General features: G+C 43.0%; 3 long non-coding RNA genes across 6 annotated transcripts; 2 read left to right on the forward strand and 1 right to left on the reverse strand.

Moving 5' to 3' along the window:
- The first annotated feature begins 3,199 nt into the window (after positions 1-3,199).
- Positions 3,200-5,134, forward strand: LOC124702633. 2 transcript variants are annotated; one of them, XR_007002559.1, is made up of 5 exons: positions 3,200-3,305; positions 3,392-3,561; positions 3,993-4,085; positions 4,232-4,324; positions 4,572-5,134. It is a non-coding gene; the product is annotated as an uncharacterized LOC124702633 (long non-coding RNA). The 2 variants fall into 2 exon arrangements; XR_007002560.1 differs by having other exon boundaries at positions 3,392-3,528.
- A 4,071-nt stretch (positions 5,135-9,205) lies between these two features.
- On the reverse strand, positions 9,206-11,814 carry LOC124702635. Its single transcript, XR_007002564.1, has 4 exons — positions 11,494-11,814; positions 11,226-11,399; positions 10,729-10,812; positions 9,206-9,252 (listed from the first exon to the last, which is right to left on the reverse strand). It is a non-coding gene; the product is annotated as an uncharacterized LOC124702635 (long non-coding RNA).
- Positions 11,815-12,257: 443 nt separating this feature from the next.
- LOC124702634 lies at positions 12,258-15,985 on the forward strand. 3 transcript variants are annotated; one of them, XR_007002562.1, is made up of 4 exons: positions 12,258-13,428; positions 14,302-14,521; positions 14,863-15,008; positions 15,669-15,985. It is a non-coding gene; the product is annotated as an uncharacterized LOC124702634 (long non-coding RNA). The 3 variants fall into 3 exon arrangements; XR_007002563.1 differs by having other exon boundaries at positions 12,258-12,535; positions 13,260-14,521; XR_007002561.1 differs by having other exon boundaries at positions 12,258-14,521.
- The last annotated feature ends 3,320 nt before the right edge of the window (positions 15,986-19,305 follow it).

The following is a 19,305-nucleotide window of genomic DNA, read 5'->3' on the forward strand; positions in this document are numbered from 1 at the left end:
TTTTCAGTGAAATTTCATTGAAATTCGGTCTCGCAGTTGATATTTACTTTCTATAGTCTTGTAGAACTATGCATTAGCTCCATATTTCCATTTTTGTTGATTCAAATGCAAGGAATCAATGTAATACTTTTGTTCAATGCTTCAATATTATCTATACATACCATATTATGTAAAACTAGACCATGATGGCACGCGTTGCCGCGCCCGTCCTTTTTAACGATAGAATATAGAAACAAAAACATGTAAACTTGAATTCGTCATAGAGGCTTGTCTAACCTGGAATAGGACACCCCTGATCAGTTAAGTGACATCAATTGTTTATTCTAGTCAGCTAATTAAATCTATATATGTCTCACAATGATCACATTATTTTTGACAAAGACCACAATGATCAAATAGTGCAGGCACCGCAATTGAAAATATAGACGGGCAAGGAAGTGATATGTCCAACTTAGATAAGGGTACAAAAGCGCAAATCGTAAACCCACATGCTATCGTTGTGATCAAGCATGTAACCTCTCTTGTTGTAGTTGCAAACAAATTGTCAACTGTATGTCACCAAAAAGGAATCAACATTGGCATCATTAATTCTGTTGTGCCATCAAATTGTACTCCCTTAGATGTAAATTAAGGGTCACTGATTTAGTAGACGCTATTATGGATCAGAGGGAGTATCGTTAACTTCACAATTTACCAATTGTAAACATTAACAAAGAATCCACACCAAAAATAACAATATTATTTATTAATAGAAATACCTGATGAATGCTAATATTGCCACCATCATCTGGTACAAATATAATAACCTTTAGTTTACACGTACTCCTATTGAGATGCTTAAATAATTTCTCCTGGGAAGTGCTAATGGCCCCGGATCTCTCCTAGCTCATCAGAAAAATATAAGCAAGAATACATACATAAGCTGCTTCAGTCTGAACAAGGAGGTTAAAAATTAATTATTTGACTAATTAAGGAGAAGGCCGTGTGCGTCACAGGGTATTGCTGCCAATGTTCTCGTTCGCATTATATAGATATATAGATGTCGTCGCAAGTTAGCAATGCGAGAGGAAATATGAACCAGGGAGTAACCTGGCACTAAAGCTATTGTGCCCGTTAGGCTGCCTAGCGCTCCCGGTAAAGTTGATTCTGGCTGCCCGGCTCCATTTGACGTATCTTATGCTGCTTTCTATGATATGGACCATGCCTCTTCGGAATGTAAATTCATAACCGAACAAAGAACTTGGACAAACAAGCAACTAATTAAGTATGAAAGCAACAATTGATTGCAATACATATAATCAACCTTGTGTAATCATTTACAATCACCTTTGCCTCAAGCACCAACTCCAGAAAATTGCTGAAAAATATGGCGACTTCAGACGATATAAGTTTTTTTGTAGAGCTCAGAAAAAATAGTAATAAATATGAACATGTACGATTTAATTGAAAGGAAAAAACATAAGGCAAGCTTATAAAATAAAGCTATCAACATCTTCAGCCTTTTAGATATACCTCTCCAAGTGCCACACAACTGAAATACATGCAGACTAACAAAAAACTGGTTGGCTGAAGCTGAGATTCAAAGCCTTGAAAATATGCACATTACCTCGTCACATATTGTGATTTGGGAGGCGTGATTCCTCGTTGCCTCAATAGTAAGCGAATTCCCACATTCATGTGTGCTTCTATTTCTGAATTCATTGATTTATTGCATATATACAAAAATAAGAGGACCATTCTACAATATTAAGCATGCTTCCAAAACAAATGGAATAACAACATATAATACTCAAAAGGAAATAATGTCCAGAGAGTAAAACAAATAATTAAAGCTTCAAAGAGAGCAGCCGCGGTGCACATTTAAAGGCGTTGCCATTAGCAAATTTAAGTATTGCCTCTAGCAGGCATGCCAAAATCAGATGCAACTGTAGCATTCTCCTGGAATAAAAATACCAAGTGTTCAATAATAACTACTATATTAAAGGGTAACACACATCTTTTTTGTGAGATTTTTGAACATCTTTGGTGGTTAATGTGGAGCTGACACGTGGTTTTATCTACCGTGTGATTTTTTCGTGTGCACCTTTGGGTGGATCTTGCATTTTCTGTAAGATCTCTTTTGGTCTGGTTGTTCCCGTGGTGTTTGTTTCTGTATTACGTCTGGGTGAGTATAGCACATTCTTCCACCGCTGTTCTTTCCATCTTCACTTCCACCGCTTTGACCAACATTTAGTGCTGGCCATCTATAGAAATTCTTGCCTTTTTTACTTTCCCCCACGCGCCTCTTTCGCCTTTTCTTCTTCCACCACATGCGCCGCCCCACCTTCCGGCGTAGCATTGCCGCTCGCCGCCGCAGCCCTCGGCAGCCCGTACTGGCGCTATTCTCTCTCCGTGGCCGCGTCCCCTTCTCCATCCTGGACCTCCCGCCAACCTCGAGAGCCTCACCTGCCGGCAACGCGTCAAGGACGGCGAGGCTGTACAGGTTGGGGTTGGGCTGACCCTCTATTTGGCGACCTGGGCGACGGGCGGGCGACACCCCGGCGAGGATGGACGGCCGCTGTTGAGCATCGCTCAGGCAGTCCCGCCTCTGCCTCCGCTCGCGGAAGATGGCGGGCCGCCGCCGCGCGCGGGAGATGGGCCAGGCCCTGAACCGGACGTGCGGCGCCGACGACCTGGCGGCGTTCCGGGCCTTCGCCGATGGTCTGTACGGAAAAGTCACGGGTCCGCTCTCGTGGAGGGCCGATGGCGACAGGTCGTGCTACGCCTGGACGGGCATCTCCTATGACCTCGGGAGGGTGGTGTGGCTGGATATCTCCAACCAGAGCCTCAGCGACATCATCGCCTCCCGTTGCCGGTGCTTGCGGGCCGTCGGCGAGGCGGCCAACTTGTTCTGCATCTTCTCCGGTTCCATGGCAGCCTCGTGGGCTTCAAGATGTCATTGTTTTGCCCGAAAATGCGTTGTCGCAGCTGATCTGGGGCGTTGTTGGTATCAACCGCCGTCCTCGTCGCTGTAAGATTCGCGCACCGGGCCCACCAGCTGCAAGGTTTGACCGGCCATTTTTCTCCAATACGAGTTTACGGCAGTACGATACGTTGGAGGGACCCACGTACGATACACGGTAGGGGCCCGCAGACGACGCGTGGTATCGTACAGAACGTGGGATCGGTGAGTTCGAACTCGAAATCCACTCCCTCTCCACGCTGCAGCACACACGCGGACGGCCGCCGACTCCGCCTAGATCCCGACGGGAGGCGGCGATGGAGGTCCATGGCAGCCCCCAAGGGTTCACTCAGCTCCTCCTAAGGTCAGATCTCTGAGAACTGTTTCCTCATTCGATTTCGCTCTTCTCGCCGGAGACTGTCTGACTCAGTTCATCTCGTCGGGATCCAGCATGGGAGTTCCAGGCCTAGATTGGCCGGGGCTAGATCGGGAGGACGCAATCCGGACGGAAGACGAGTGCAGCAGCCCTAGCTGGAGCGCCGAGTATGGGAGATCTGGATTCAGCGGCGGATTTCACGGAGATCTCGGTGCTGAAATCCGTCCAGTTATCTGGAAACAAGGTGCACTGGAGCATTTTGGACTTTGCATTAGTACTCATGTTTGCAACTGTCGTGAGGGGAGCATGATTTTTGATGTTTTTGCTTCGTTGTAATTCATCAAAACAAGATATACTCTTTGGTGTAATAATGGGAGTTTCGTGTACTGTCTAGTACAGAGATTACTCCAGTATCCTTTCATTTAATTTCAGCCTACATCGGTCTTGTGAAACATAGCGAGGTAGCCAACTGTGAACATAGTAAGAAGAATTATGGTCATGTTTTTTAAAGTACCACACATGAATTCTTCGTTGTCATGCTCATGTATAGGCGTACTGGAAGTGCATTTTTAGTTTGTTCTATGGTTTTAGGAGATGGAATGATGGACACTTTTATCATATGCTATATGAGTATCGTTTTTGTCAGGAGTGAATAATTTGATCTTTTGCTTGCAGTTCACACGTTATCGAAGAGGAACAACTGACGCCAGAGTATTCCCATGTTTCTGCATCAGAATCTCCCGAGTCTACACATTACACGAATAAGAGGTGTGTGTTTTTTTTTATGTTTTAGGAGTATCGTCCATTACGGTCCTATATGTGTCGCAGCTTTGCATAGCCCGTTTAGTTTTAGTTTTCAGGAATAAGGCTTTGCTGCTTATAGCATAACATGGGCTCCCGAATCCACAAAGCAGGCAATATGATGTCATGGTAGAAGACGAGCATCCGCACGTCCCTGCAGCTGGATCATCCGATTCGCCGACAGAACCTGATTCATGGGTGAAGAGGTGAGTTGCCCCTGTCTTCATTTTTTGCAAGCTGATTTTATTAAGGAATGCTGGTTCAGTTTTCGAACTTTTCCAGTTTCTGGTGTTCAAGAAACTGTATGAAATACGTGGAGTTATCTGTATCTCAATTCTTGTAATGGGCTGTTCTAGACACTCCTGTGCACAAACTGGATCAGGGTAGCATCAGGTCCCAGTTGGAGACATCACACGGCCACTATCTTATTTTTGCTATACTTCTGTGTTACAGGCCGCGATTCGGGAAGATACCTGATTTCAGAACAGCGAAAAATGGGAGGAAGAGCACTTTGGAATTGAGAATGAGAAAATTTGGAAATAGGAATTCAGATGAGGTTGTTGCTCCTGAACCAGGAATGGAGTTTGACTCCTTACCAGAAGCTTTCGACTTCTTCAATCTCTACTCCTTGTCAGGAACCTAAGGGACAATAATGTCGGGCTCAGCCAGGTGTACACCGTCATTGGGAGCTTCTTTGGATCAATGGATAACGTACCATTCGGACGCAAGAATAACTATGATATCTGTCGCCCATACGACGTGTCTACTCGATTTACCTAAGAGAAAAGTGGCCATGTGTTTGAAAGTACTTCAGTGTACATCGTTATGTACCACATATGCAATTGTAAAGTACCTTATATCCTTTAGACAGGCACCGGATAACGCTCGCAAGATATGTCTGCCAGAGTGTTTACTAGTACTTCAATGGACGTTGTCACGTACCACATGAGGTAGTTGCCAAGTACCTCATGTCCTTACGACGAGCACCGGATAAACTCGCGAGATATCTTTTGCCAGAGTGCCTGCCCCTCACAACAGCCCTTCCTGCTTGTAGGGTATATCTTTTTGTTTGTGGGATGTTTTGTTTAAATGGTCCGCCGCTATCTCTCATAATTAAAGTAAGAAGATTATGTTCCCATGTTCTCAATACACAGGCTCATAAATGATGATATATCGCATAGGACTAAGATTAGCGTTCATTATGGGGTTAATAATTTATACATGTTATTTGATGTTTTCTTCCCTGTTCTGTGATATATCTAAAGGTGAATTCGAGATCCCGTGTTTTCATCTCATCAATAACTTCGCAATTTTTACATTCGCGAAAAGTTGTCGTGTTCGAATGTTCCCTTTTTCACGATTTTTTTACATTTATGGTGTTGGCCCGCACAATCTTAAAGCATTGATAGTGGTACTGATGTGTACCTCTTAAATAGACTATAAAGGAGCGTCTGTTTCCCCATAATGGTACGTGGCGGTGTAGGTGTCGAATGCGGCCGCACGCACGGGGCGACGAGGACTTCTACAATGACAAAACCGTCATAGGTGAGAAAACGATGATACCGCGTAAGGCATATGGAGCCGGCAATGCATAAGCCAAATCGAGATAGCTCGTCGTGAGCCCCCAATACACTAAACGTCATTCGGACGCAAGAATAACTATGATTTCTGTCGCCCATTCGACGTTTCTACTCGGTTTACCTAAGAGAGATGAGGCCACGTGTTCGAGAGTACTTCAGTGTATTACGTACCACATTGGTGCAATTCCAAAGTACCTTATATCCGTTTGAAAGGCACCGGAAACGCTCGTAAGATTTTTTTTGCCAGAGTGTTTACGAGTACTTCATTGGACGTTGTTACGTACCACATGAGGTAATTGCCAAGTACCTCATGTCCTTACGACAAGCACCGGGTAAACTCGCGAGATTTTTTTTTTTTGCCAGAGTATCTTTTTGTTTGTGGGATGATTTGTTAAATGGACCGCCGCTGTCTCTCATAAATAAAGAAAGAAGATTATGTTCCCATGTTCTCAACACACGGACTCATAAATGTTGATATATCGTGGAGGACCAAGTTCATCCATTATCACTACGTCACATACCTGAATTGCCGGCAGTTTGAGGACGGCACTTTAACGTAGCACCGGTGGTACTAGCTTTTTGTAGGCACTTTTGCTAATACCGCTGCCATTGTTGTACCAATTCTTGGCAATATGGAAAAGTGCCGGCATTGTGTGCATGATTGCAGGCAGTTTTGGAAAGTGCCGGCGTAGTTTGCATGATTACAGGCATTTTTAGAACTGCCAAGCGTTTAACAGCGGCGTATCTTAATAATGCCCGTAATGTTCGTCCATTTTTCTAAATAACCCCTTAAAAAGATTAACTTACTCAAAAAGGTAGACCAGGCCATGAGGTCCAGCTGGACCCCTCTCTCTCTTTCCGTCCACCTCTCAGCTCTCACGCACACGGCCTCCCCTTCGACCCCCTCTCACGCTCGTGATGCCACCACCTGCCTCTCCGGTCGCTGCCGGCCGTCTCCGGCGCCACCACATGCCGGCGTCGCTCTGCTCTGGCCTCGTGCTCTAGTTTCCCGCCGCCGCGATGCGCTACCACACCCCTCCGCACTACCCCGCGAAACCCTAGCCCCACTATTCGGCCGCCGGCGCGGCGCCCATTCATCCGCACCTCCACGCCGATCTACTCTTTGACTCCCCGGTTACGCTGCCTCGGCCACCTCTTGGACCCGCGTCTAGGTCCTTCTCAGCACCATCAACCGCGAGCTGCTCATGCCGTCGGCGTCGGTCGCTCTGCACCGCCACTCCAACGCCGTAAGCACCTAGGGTTTCGCGCGCGCCCTCGCCTGCCCAGAGCGCGCCTCCGCCTCGGATTGCAGAGCGCACAGTGTCGGGCCTGAAGCGGCGCCTCGACGACGTGCTCGCGGCGGCCGACGCGGCCACGGCGGAGCTCGAGGCCGCCAAGCGCGCGCGGGAGGCGGCGACGAGGACTTCTAAAATGACAAAACCGTCGTAGGTGAGAAAATGATGATACCGCTAAGGCATATGGAGACGGCAATGCATAAGCAAAATGGAGATAGCACATACGACGTTTCTACTCGGTTTACCTAAGAGAAAAGAGGCCATGTGTTTGAAAGTACTTCAGTGTACATGATTATGTACAACATATATGCAACTGTAAAGTACCTTATATCCTTTAGACAGGCACCGGATAACGCTCGCAAGATATGTTTGTCAGAGTGTTTACTAGTACTTCAATGGACGTCGTCACGTACCACATGAGGTAGTTGCCAAGTACCTCATATCCTTACGACAAGCACTGGATAAACTCGCGAGATTTTTTTTTTTTTGCCAGAGTGCCTGCCCCTCACAACAGCCCTTCCTGCGTGAAGGGTATATCTTTTTGTTTGTGGGATGATTTGTTAAATGGACCGCCGCTGTCTCTCATAAATAAATAAAGAAGATTATGTTCCCATGTTCTCAACACACAGGCTCATAAATGTTGATATATCGTGGAGGACCAAGTTCATCCATTATATAATGGGGTTAAGAATATATATGTTATTTTGATGATTTTCTTCCCCGTTCTGTAATATATCTAAAGGTGAATCCGAGATCCCGCTTTTTCTTTCCATCAATAACTGAGGAATTTTTACATTTGCGAAGTTGTCGTTGTCGAATGTTCCCTTTTTCACGTTCTTTTTACATATATGGTAGTGTCCCGCACAATCTTAAAGCATCGCTAGTGGTACTGATGTGTACGGCTTTGTACTACATTTGGTACCGGGCAGCGTTGAGCGTCCCCGGGGGATCAAATCCCCGATCCCCCGGGTCCGCAGCCGTTGGATCTTGCCGATGCACGTTCAGGATCGAGCTGCATTTTCATGCCCCGGATTTCCATGAGCTTTCCCTACACCCGCTGCATAGGATACCGATACAACTTACATTACAAAACCTCAACATTATAGAATAATCAAAATCCACACGGCCCGATTTTCGTTGAAGAATTTGGAGCTTGTAACATTTCAGGTGGATACGAACTTCACTTTCATGTCCACGCATATGCCACAATCTAAAGAAAAAGATAGAGATGATGGCATAATTACTAGTCACGTCACGAGGTTCGAAAAATGTATCCATAGAGTATTTCTCATGTAATTATATGTAGTGCTGGTTAATTTTCATGTGATTCTGTGTGTTTCGTCCTCTTGTCTAACATTACGTGCTTTCACCATGTGCGTCTTGACTAGGCTTAGATAACACCGTGTAACTGTGGTCTTGACTAGGCTTAGATAACACGGTGTGACTGTGGGCTCTAATTATCTAAGCTTGAGCAATGAGCTGGTCCAAACGTGCCTTAAGCACCACATTCCTCTTCGATGAGTCCTTCATCAAAAAACAAGACATATATATATTTTGTAGACAAAACTGGTTTGGAATTATTCTGCGCAAGCACATTTTTACTTGTATTCAAGTAAAAGGTAGACAGAACTTCCAGGATAGAATGACTCGGAGATATAAATATAATGCATATCAAAAACATGGCTGGGAATTTATTGTTAGCTAGAGGTAAACTTGTTGACCTTGAAATAGGTACAATGAAACATCTGAAGAAATATACATGTTTTATCGAAATTCTATAATACAATCAGTCTCATGAGCTTTTTAGAAGAACGAACACGAGTATTGCAAACAGAGTAACAGCTACACGGAGTTGTTCCAGATCACTTCCTTCAGCTTGAGCTCCCTCGTCTTCAGCTCGTGCTATGTCTGTTCAAATGCAATCTGCAGGTTGTTCTTCTCAATCCAAATAGCTATGTAATATTGATCAATGTGTTATTCCCATTTACAAATTAAACTTTTGTTATCACCATGAGACTGACCAACGCGATTATACGGATGGACCAGCAGTCTATCCGTATAGTACTGACCAACGCGATTATGAAGTTCTATATCAAAGTCTGTTCGGCACTACTTTAGGAAACAGGCAAAGATTCCTTCTCGTGACCCTTACCTCAGAAAGATGCCTTCCCAATGTGCAACCCGGTTCTTTGCTCCCCTGGTCCCGCACCCGGGAAGTAAAGATTCCATCTGGTGACCTTTGCCTCGGAACATGCCTCCCTGAGAAAAAGCTACCCTTAGCTAGTGCTGTAGATGTATTAATGCTATCGGAGGCTTTTTCGTCAAGTCCTACACAGAGAGGCCCTAGAGTTCTCCGTATCTCACCATACAGTCCTAACTTTAACAATGCTTGAAAAACTTGATGCGGCCATCAGGAAACATATATAACTACATACATGGACACGTCTAACAAATTCTTAAGTTGTACATAAACATAGGACAAACGCCTTTGAATATAATGAAATGATGATATGCTAAAGACATCCGACAAAAAAATACTGGCAATCTATTATGTGTTAACTCCCGCCTAAAAATGCATTAAGAGTACTAAAGAAGCACTACATATTATTAGTTAGTTCATTTGATCGGGAAACTAACTGAAAATACCAAGTACTCCCTCCGTTCTTTTTTAATTGACTCGGATTTAGTACAAGTTTGTACTAAATTTGAGTCAATTAAAAAGGAACGGAGGGAGTAGCATCTATAATGAAGCACATACACGTCGGACTAATTCTCAGCATGTACAATTTTCTAAGGTTCATCATAGGGGTGCAATCTTAGATATTAGTTCACGGAGGTAGTACCTGACAAAAGGTTGATATCTCACTAGATGCATGCATGTATACAAAGACAAATTGCAGAAAATAGAAAAGGTCAGAAAAATATAATTTACATGCTCCCTCTTTGTTCCAACAAATCACTAGGCTACTAGTATAGAATTCATGATTATTGAGATAACAAAGCAGAGATTCACCAAATGATTTATGCCAGGCACCATGTATCAAACGTTCTAGAATCAGGATATATATGTCGAATCAGTATAACTGTTACTATACTCCCTTCAAAAACATAAGCCTTTTTTCGAAAGGCTAATATTTCGGAATAGCAGCAATATATGCTATCTCTTACAAATATAAAACACAGGAATAACACTAGTGAATAAATTCCAAGTAATCAATGAAAGATATGCATTGACCTCTGAAAGGAAGTCTTGCTGGTGATAGCAACATGAGCAAATAAATTACATTAACCGGAAGAAATGTTTGATGAAATCGCCTAGCTGCATGCTATAATGGGGTACGTAATGAACTCTGCTAGTAGTATATAGCACTGCTGCACCTAATCTTTATTCCACAAAGTTTTGTTTGTCGGCGTTATTTTCGTCTCTAGTTGGTTATTCTAATTCTAACGACGTAATTAATCTACTTATCGGTTTATTCGATTACTAGTGAATTACTTTTTCACTGTAACGATTTGTTCTACTCCTGATGAATTACTTTCTCCTCATACTTATCAGTAATTTTCATAAACGTCAATTCCAACTGCATTTCTGAACACTAGAGGACGGATTCGTAGCACTGGTGGGGAAATAAAACAATCCAATGATAGATTCAAACCATAAACTCCATTATATAACGGAAACAACAAGAAGACAAATATAGAAACGAAGATGTTGGGACGGGAATAGGAAGAAACCTCGGAAACAAGCTCAGAATCCAAGAATCTTCACCACTTGCCACATTCGAGATTGGCTCCACAGGGACATTGCGATACAGATGCCTGCTTGGTTTTTGCCATAAAAAAGGAAAAATATATTAGATGGATAAAATCTGGGGGAGCGGTTTGTAATTATGTAGTAATATCAAGCAGACAAAAAATCTAATGCAAGCTATCACGTGCTTGTAGATATGTAGTAATGTCAAGCAAGCAATCAATCTACCATTTGTTCACTGGTCCATGTTGACACCGAACAAAAATTCTCCATATTCTGTTAACAGCCTTTTTTGTGGCATAGTCTGATCAGTTAATATAAAAGCGTCCAACCTCCATGAAGAGAAACTCAAGTTTAAGTTAGCTATTTCAAAACAGCACCACGATTTCACCAGATGATCTAGGCATGATGAACACCTGCACGTCATTACCGTTAACTAATCATCCATCTACTTACGGGGTGAAGACAAATTTTTGCTAACCTGCCGAAGGCACCCAAGAAATCTTCTCCCTGTAGCAGCCATGTTGAATGCTACCTTCCTCTGAGGGGCCTCACCATGACGGCACCTTTGATGCGTTTTGAGATCCGTCCCAGCGAAGCACGGATCAAGGATCTCTCGATGCAGGTCCAGGAAGGCGTCGTGGTCGGCGTAGCTCTGGTGGGGAAACGGAATCGATAACAAGAAATTAAACTGACGAGAATGTGTTGAGCAACGGGCTGAAAACAGTGGATCAGCTGAGGAAGATTACCTCGTTTCCAAACTCAGAATCTCCGGCGGGATCATCACTTTGTAGATACGAATCTGGATTGGCTTCTTCTCCTTTGAACACGGTCCACGGTGACATAGCGAGGTTTTTCCAGTATACACTTCAAGATCTCGCGAATAAACCGGGATCTGTATAACTGCACAGAGGAGATGCTTCCGGTAATGGCGGCGGCCGATGGTGAGGTTCCTGGCCGCGACGGACTGGCAGCTGAGGCAGTCGGACGACTGCACCGTGGTGTCGCTGAAGCAGAGGCCCCGAACAAACGCTCGGCCGGTGGAGCTCAGGGACGCGAAGCCCGTCGGCGCGGCGGCGGAGGGCAGCTCGGCGAGGAGCGGGAGCAGGCTGCTGAGGAACTCCGTGGCGTTGGTGGCGTTGGTGAGGATGGACGGTGCTCAGAGGTAGCACTAGATGAAACTCCCTGCCACGCGCGTGCGCTTCTCACTGCCGGAGCTTTGGGGTAATGGCGGCGGCGCGGCCTGTGGAGAAGAAAGGGGAGACAGGAGTGACCTCGGAGGGGCGTGGGGTGGGGGAGGGGGACGATGCGTACATGGAGGACGGGCCCACCAGGGAGAATATTTTCACTCCAATACAGTACCGCATAATGTACACTATACGACAGATACGGGATCAATACATGACTGGGGCCACTTTGCGGTCAACGGGAGGCGCGAATCACTGGTGCTCGGTAGCGGTCCTGATATCGACTTCGCCCGAGATCAGCAGCGAATTCTGCGGGTCGTGTTTTGCCTGACTTCTCAAAATGGTGATCCTGCTGATGGTACACGGCCAAGGCGAGCCCAACCTCCTGGTCGTGGGCGAGGATGGGGAAAACCGCGATTGGCTGTTGTGCCTTTGTTTTCTGTTTCATCTGCGGTTGCAATGTCTGCGTGTATGCCTGGTTCTCAGGCTGGTGGTGGTCATTGCCATCCTGTTCTGCTGGTCCCAGTTCTCTTCGAGCTCCATCTGATTCTGCCGAGGCACCAAATTTGGTTGGAGAAGTGACCAATTATTGATGTCTTCGATTGTACTGTTGCTGATTCCCTACTATTTTATTGTCAGAAATGATGTTTTTGATCTACAGTACATAAGCATGTAGGTTCTGAATTGTGTAGTACGCTTATGCTTACATGGCTTTCTGTCTTTTTGAATCACTAATACATATCACATCATTCTACTGGTGGTAAATTTGTTAGTAGGTTGTGTATGTTTGTAAGATTGGAGATAGGTCGGTTATTAGTTGTAGATGTAGGGAAATCTCCTATGGTAGCTTTGTACACAAAACACTCCCAGTTATTTACAGATAAAAAATGTGTTGTAGGTTACTTTTGTTATTGGTTTAAAGTGTCATTGTTTTCGACATATATGTTTTAGTTTTTAGAAAGGCAGCCTTGATTATGGTCCCTTCTTTTCTAGGGGTTATTGAATACAAAACTGCAATAGGTTTAAATATTTAAAAGTGGTTGTAACAGGGAAATTCCACTGCCTAAAAAAGGGATTAACATTGATGCATATTATATAGTTATTTTCTCTAATACATCTTTGTGACTTTCCTGAATTTATGTACTATATGTCAACTCTGTCTGCTAAGACCTGGGGGTGCAGACCAAAACACACACCTTTTGAGCTGATTTTGTTGCAATCTGTAACTTGATTTACACATGCTAGCATATTGTAATCATACTGTAAAGTATAACAGGTTTTATTTATTTTTGCACACCTAAATATTCTTTTTCTGGGCCTGAATGCAGGTGGAGAAATTGCAAGGAAGAAACAGAAGGTGCAGGACCTCCCAACAGAGTAAGCAAGAACAGAAATCAGCGAAAACGCGAAGAGGTGGAGTTGAGCTGCAATGGTCCCATACCTTACACTTGCTAGATGATCACCAGAGCAAGATGGTTCTCTGTAAATTCCATGCAGGTAGTTTCTGTACTTGACATAAACATTATATTTTGAAAAATTGCGAGTGCTTATTAGATGCCTGCTATACGTTGTTGTGATTCATTCTAATCTTTCTCAGTACTATGCTGAACCTGAACAGTTGGTGGAATGTGTACCATAGGCGGCTGAGGTTGTATCCAAGGCTGTCAGTTGTGTGCCAATTTTGATACATAGAAATCTTCGAACTCCAACTCTAACCACAAAGTTAGCTACTAAGTTGTGTACTTCAGATTCACGTCAATCATTTATCTCCAGAGTTGAGATCTGTTTAATTTGGTCTGTTCACACCGTGTGCTATTTCGTGTTATTTGTTTCTACGTACGGCTTCTCCCTAAATATTTTCATTCGCTAATCATTCAAGCGGCTCTAGAAGGGTACATATATGAGATGTGTGTCCAAATCATTGACTTCAGTAATTAAATGATACACCTGGTTTGTTTTACAACACCATCATATTCTGACGAAGTATCAACCTTCTACAAGACGCAAACAATGGTAATGCTTATTTGAATAATTTCTCCCCATAACAAATGTTATTTTGGCAATATTAAGGAAGCCAGTAGCAAATATGGTTGATTTTTCCTTGAAGAAAGTGTGGCAGCTGCTATAAATAGATACTTAGTACCCAGCATGATATTTAACTTAATGATTTCTTAGGGGGCTACTTAATCCCGTGGATTATCCCTGAAACAGAGAATGTGTACTGTTTTTGTTTATCATTTTGTACTGCGCAACAGAACATTACCATGCGTAAATTTTTAGATATCATGTACACTTCGTTTTTCCCATTACTGGCCGAAGTTTGCAGCATAGCCTGCAACTATTATTGTGTACATCTTTTCCTTGGCATAGATATGAAGCATTCCAAATCAATATCTGGACTGAAATCACATTGTCAACGTTCATTTCTTTGTGTACGCCTCATCACGAAGCGATGGACTAGCGATCGTGCGTGAGAGGTACAGAGAGACACACCAAAGTAACATCTAGGGGAGAAAGACCTCATTGCATCTGATGGTTTCCTGCAAATGACAGAATGTTGCCGTGTAGAAATATTGCGAATCAGTTGCAGGTGAATGATGGTTCGACCTTACCCATTACTTGCACAATTTCAGTGGAAAATTTGATTACCATTCTGTAGATTTACTACTGCAAAGTGAGATCGCTATTAGGGTACACATGTGCACGTGTATATGAGCATATCTAACACTTCATTCAAAAGGCTGCTTGATGTTGCTCCAAAATTATAAATCATCTAACAATGCAATGGTAAGGAGAACAAGGGATGCATACATATTGAGCAAATACCATTGTTTAGCTGATTACCCATACATATTGATGTGTTACCCTTCACACGTTTTTCATATTCGTATTCAGGGGACGCGAATCTGGCATTATTTTCGTTATTTTCAGAAAACTGGTCTCAAACTATTGTATGCAACCAGGTAGAAGGATGAAGGCAGCAGCTCAATCTCCAAGCCTTGATTTGGTCTCAGAAGCCTGTTGTCATGATCAGGTCAACTGACTCGCGCCTTCCAAAAGATCACCATTGGAATCAGGTACCTTTCTCATATATTTCTTTACATTTATGCTGTATTAAATATTAGCTCGGCCCAACATCGTTTTGTCGGCCATGATCAGTACTACATTGTGTGATAAAATCCATTCTTGAGGTTTATATATTGCTATGAAGAACTGCTTTACGCGACAGGAAATTCCTCACGAGTAAAACAAGCACCACACATTGCCCTTTTTTAGCTTACCGTTACAACAATCTTTATTTTCTTCACATAATTAAGTCCATAGATTATGCATGTTGACGTACTTAAGACCATAGCCATCTCTCTCTAATAAAAGTTGTATTCCCTCTTCTATAATGCATAAGCAGAACGCCTGCTGCACCATCAAAAAAACTTTCTTTCTTTTGATGACTATGCCTGTTAGATGACCTAAAGATAAGTGACGAACACTGGTGTTTCTAAATGATTAGTATTGCTTACAGATAAGGATAAAAAAGGATCTATTTAGTTGGCTGACCATGAGAAAGACAGTGCTTGCCACCTATTTCCTTGCTCTATCATACACCAATGCTTTGACTGTATTGCATTTACAAGCTCTTTTTAAAGCAGGGCGAGTAGAGACCTCTAACTGCTACAAATAAGAAGTTAACACTTCCAATTCATAATGTTCTGTTTAAAGTAGTATGTTCTATTCTGCAGGTGGAGGAGGCCACATGTGGACAGTGAATTGTACAAGGGGAAATGAATCCTTGCTGGCGCTTGGGCAATCTGGCTGCCATACCCCGTTCATGCCGCATCAATTCAAGCAGCTTCCAATCATATTACTAAGAGCGTGCAAGCCATTGTAACAACCAAGTTTGTAACACCATGTAACCTGCTCATAATAGTGCTAAGAGCGTGCAAGCCATCATAACAGTGCGTTTTAAAACGGTTGGTAATGAATATTTGTAAGCTGCTCCTCTCTGAATGGGCAGTTGGTAAAATTCTATTATCCAATTGTTAATATGTCTGATTTTAAAATTATTTACATGATTGGACGAAAAAGAGCATGTTCTAAGGAAGAAGCAATTCTTATTTGTGCTTATGTCTAAAAAATGTTACTCTATATTCACTCAAATATGTTCTGTTTCAAGCAAAACTCAAAACTGATCCTTGGTGCATATGCACCTGGTATGTATAAAATATATTTCAAAAAGTTAAAAAATTAGGAAATTTTTTCTACACAAAGCACAAAACATGTCGGTTTTTGCTGAAACAACTTTATGAGCATGTAACATGTCAAAGTATACACGAGACATTTTTATTCATATTTTTAAATATGATTAAAATACATTTCAAATAAAGGGTGCATATGCACCTAGGTGCAAAAACACAAATAAAGGGTGCATATGCACCTAGGTGCAGAAACACCCTATCCGATTACTTCTGACTTATCACACTTAAAATGTTATATGTGATTGAAAAATAGAGTGCATACCATCAGCTTACTTAGTGTTTCTACTTATTGTTTTCTGACTAATACATTGTGTGCACGGACATAGAGATACTTTAAGTTCATTTCATCACCACTCATTTTTCACATTGATCTTATTTGATCTCGAGCATTTCTGCAGTTTAAAAACTAACGGAGGTTGGATCAATAGTTCTAAGTTTTTTGTGACTGCATAGTGCACAATTATATTTACTGTTGATCACATTAGGTAATTCATGTGCATATTATTTCCTTTTAAAAACATGGAACCTGAAGTTCGGTTCTGTACATCTTCAGAGTTACCAGCCCTACCAACTGGCCGCTCTCGAATTGGCCAAAAAGTACACTTCAACTGAAGGGGGCTGGGGGCAGCAGAAACTTTTGCGTTTGACCAAACTACAACCAGATTTCATCGGTTTGCCATTCTTTTTTTTAGGCAAGGCCAGCTTTTGCTCAAATCCAAACAGACCCACAGTTTGCAGGTTATGTAGAAGCTCTTCGTGCTTGCTAAATATCTAGACGATGTGCCTTTTCTTCAGACAGAGTACATTGCACACCAACGGCATATCACTTCTCGACCCACTTCTCACTCGATAGTCGCCTGGATCAAGCTCGAGAAGAGAATCGTCGTCAAGTCTGTGCCGCCAACAGTTCACTCATTGACAAGGTTCTCGCCCGGAAAGACAATCCTGCTAGGACCGCCGATATCGCATCTTCCTCGACAATGGAGTGCGTGCGAAAGACATATCATCCGAGAAGACGAGGGTGGCTCAAATAGAGTTTGTGCATGGAGTTAGAACATTGTGTACCATCTATCCCATTACTTGATACTCAAGGTTAACTTATGCATATAATTTTAGTGTATGACATAGTATCAGATTTCATTACCAACCATCTTAAAATGCACTATTTAAACAAGAAGATATTTATCAATTCAAGTTTGGTCTTAAAATTATTATTACCATCACAATACATAGGTCGGCGCGGCGTGCCGCCGCGCCTTTCCATGCTAGTAACTAATACTATAGCAGAAGTTAATCATATGAGCAGAAACACGAAACAAACTCATAACCTGTACTGTTGTGACTCTAGGTATACCAAAAAGATTTATAGTTTAAGATAAATCTACAATGTCGAAGTGGCAAAATAATCAAAGAGCAACACAACTGGAAAAAGAAATTAACATTTCTAACTATCACTGTACATGAAAAATCTACAGCCTATGAATGTTGTTTCATCCAAATTCAAGTAAGATGGTAGAACCAACAATTATCTTGGAAAATAAAACATGAAAACATAAGAGTGCAGGACGGACAACTCGAATATAAACATAGTAGTTACACTACATGAATGCTTAGCACCATTACAACTCATGAACAGCTAAACACAAAACAGAGTGTACCAAAGTGTACATCAACTACAAATACAGAGCAATGGAAAGAAAAATTGACTCCACCTTCCTTGGCTGGTGAGAAGGTAGCCTTTGTGTTCGTGCAACTGCATGTTCTACTTCTTCGGATTGTTGACCTGAATAGCAGCAGACACGAACCACAAAAACTGATTAATCAGCTGCAAACCAGTCTGCAAGAGCCTGCAATGGCGGATCAAATTTTGTTTTGTTGGAAAAAGCAAGTCGTTCTGCACGTACCTGGCTATGGGATCCCCCTGCCTATCGAGGAGGTCGATCTGGGAGAACTCATCCTCATGCTCCTCCTCCAACTGGCCGAGGATCTCCATTGGCCATGGTCCAGAGCCCTTGAGCGCCACCCAGAGCCTCTAATCCAGATCCATGTACTCCCCGTCGCCATTACCCTCTCCATGAATCGATCTGCTCATGTTCTCCCACATCATATCTCCTATTCTCCTGTAGCCCCTGCTCTAGACCTGCACCTTTCCCCCGGTCTGATCTAGCTGCCAATCTAGAGCATAAATGAGTAAATAAGTTAAGGAAGAGGAGGGGGAAAGCTGGAAACCGCCGTCCATTACTGCCGGTGGGAGATCAAACGGAAGGGTCGGTCAGCTTCTGCGGCATTAACGCTGCACCTTTCCTTCACACGCCGCCACTCGGCTTTCCAAAACAGACGAACCCCGTCGTTTCTCTGTCCTTCGTAGCCACGCAGCCCATTGCGGCCCAGTTCATGAGAAGGCACCAACAATAATTTGTGGAGTAGCGGCCCTTTTCATGTTGGCCCAGCCAGCTCTGGCGACACGACGTAGCAGACGAGGCCCAGTTGACGCTACGGGATGGATGAATGATCTGGTCCGTCCGTACACTCTATCCAACGGTCGAGAACTCTAAAGCGCTTGAAAGCTCCTAGGTAGGCAAGTTATACTGTTAACTAATTTAGAGTCGAAAATTAGAATTTACAAAAAATTAAGCCGATAAATGGTCGACCGATAAAATCGATTAATCGTTCGATAAGCGATTAATCTCCATTTTGAGGCTGACCGATAGGTTAGCGATTCACGATTTCTTGATCAATTTTCTTGCTGAACTTCTGATGGCGGTGCTACTTTTTGTTTTTATTTTAAAATAAATTCGGATGTGTGCATTCGTAATGCTGCTAGGGCAATGCGTTGGTGCGAAACCTGAGTGTAATCGATATCTTTGTGATATTAACATATGCTCTTTATAAAAGTAATTATATGTGATTTGTATATTTGAGTTACGAGTTGAGTTGCAATTGCAAAACGAGGCTGCAACTTTTACCGACATGTTCATCTACCTTTTGATCGACGACTATAGTCGTGTGTTTGTTATAAGCGCTCATGTTTGCACACTGCGCTGATTCATGGTAGAAAACAGAGTATTTTTTTGAGGGAAAACAGAGTATTTAGCAGAGTCAGCATTCCCTTCGCTACCAG

This window comes from Lolium rigidum, chromosome 3 (assembly GCF_022539505.1).
Source record: "Lolium rigidum isolate FL_2022 chromosome 3, APGP_CSIRO_Lrig_0.1, whole genome shotgun sequence".
NCBI classification, from domain to species: Eukaryota; Viridiplantae; Streptophyta; class Magnoliopsida; order Poales; family Poaceae; genus Lolium; species Lolium rigidum.